Source organism: Diaphorina citri, unplaced genomic scaffold (genome assembly GCF_000475195.1).
Source record: "Diaphorina citri unplaced genomic scaffold, Diaci psyllid genome assembly version 1.1 scaffold10818, whole genome shotgun sequence".
NCBI classification, from domain to species: domain Eukaryota; kingdom Metazoa; phylum Arthropoda; class Insecta; order Hemiptera; family Psyllidae; genus Diaphorina; species Diaphorina citri.
In genome coordinates, this window is record NW_007388192.1 from 1 (window position 1) to 1,810 (window position 1,810).

General features: G+C 39.0%; 1 long non-coding RNA gene across 1 annotated transcript; it reads left to right on the plus strand.

Moving 5' to 3' along the window:
• The first annotated feature begins 346 nt into the window (after positions 1-346).
• Positions 347-867, plus strand: LOC113472944. The gene is made up of 2 exons (XR_003395063.1): positions 347-482; positions 828-867. It is a non-coding gene; the product is annotated as an uncharacterized LOC113472944 (long non-coding RNA).
• The last annotated feature ends 943 nt before the right edge of the window (positions 868-1,810 follow it).

The window sequence follows — 1,810 nt, forward strand, 5'->3', positions numbered from 1 at the left end:
CGTGGTTGGTAGCTAGATGAGTGACCACCTTTTGGTGCTATTGCTATTGAGCTATTGAGCTCTTTGCTCTTTTGGAGCACTAGATCTAGATTATTCTAGATGGAGTAAAAATTATATGAACGCCCAACTGTTGGTTTTAAGTATGCAATGTGCTACAAATTAAATATCATCTATGTACCTACTTACACTACGCCAAAGTTCATGATTGATTTGGACTCAGAAGACCATCAACCTCCAATTCAAAGTCCACCGTGCTATCTACCAGACACACCTCTGAGTTTGGTCTCAAATATCACAAATTACAAAAATTGACACTGTTATCGCCCCATATCTTTTGTTACAGGAGAAGATTGTGAATGACAGCATGGCTGAATTGACTGAGTTAGAAACAGGACATTTCTACAACATCTTTGTAGTGTCTAGGAATGAACATGGTACCTCTCTACCCACTGCTATTCTATTGGTCAATATTACCAACATGGGTAAGTAACACGTTCGGAAGTGTACCACTGTGTCGGAAAGGGATTCCATGTAAAAGCCCGTTCAACCTGAACAGAACGAAGTTTTCTTAGTCACAATTTTTTTTCCGTAAGGCGTACGCAAATGAATTAGGCAGGGTCGTAGGGTTTTCACATTTCCAAAGAAGAAAAAAATCCGAAAAAGAAAAATTTGTTCAGTGTGAACGGACTGCGAGATCTACATATATTTCTGGAATATTTTTCCTAGGAATGCCACTGAAAGGTGTGATTTTCTTCAAGAATTACTTAAATGTCGCTAACCCTCCAAGAATTACTTAAATGTCAACTGATTTTCTTCCCACTTCTCAGATCTGAGCAAGGAAGGTATCAAGGGTGTCACATCTCCCCCTTCAAAAAACGGTCGAAATCTGTCCAATCAAACTTACAATCATATTTCCTATCATAAAACCTTCGGTTCACCGTGTTATACAGTCAAATTGAACAGAGCATGACTTTTTATTAAAATTTGACCTCGTTGAGCTAGCCTGTTTGGTCAGATCTTCAGAAGCCAGGTAAGGATAGGACAGGACAGGCCAGACTTGCCAATATTACAATAAGATCCAGAGCACTTTTTAATACCAGATAGGTGGGTATTTTAATTGAACTTTCTCCTCTTGTTTACAGATGGGTCAGAGATCCAGAGCACTTTTTAATACCAGATAGGTGGGTATTTTAATTGAACTTTCTCCTCTTGTTTACAGATGGGTCAGATCATCGCAGTTGTTGCGCTAGGACAGGAGTACCACGTAGATGTTTGGATTGGTGCAGAGGAGCTCCTATTCAGAACAGTAAGATGTGTGTTCTCTCATATACCAGATCTATCATGGCCTGCTTCCATGAGGGCAAGGGTAAGTTTTACGGCAGGAGTGTCGACAATATCAGGAAATATTGTCCTGAGATAGTGTTAATCACTTGGGGCTAGAGGACCCCTTTATCAGTTCCAAATTTTTGTCTATAATTTTTGGCTGCGCCCAATTCTTAACTATCGGAATTTAATTGGAAATTTTGTGAGAATATATACTGGTGTTTTACCAATTTTTAAAGGTCTAACATATAGCTTTATCATAAAACGAACTCTGGTTTTATCCACAGAAAATCTACCAGGACCTCCCATGAACATCAGAGCGGAATACATAGATCCTCATTCTGTGTTAGTAAGCTGGGATCCTCCGGCTAAAAACCCCGAGACTGTTGAGGTGTACAGGTTAGTTAAGATAGAAATTGAAAAATACAAAGAAAAAATAGAAGAGAAACAATACTTTCATTACTAGTATAGCTCCGCTATACTGTAG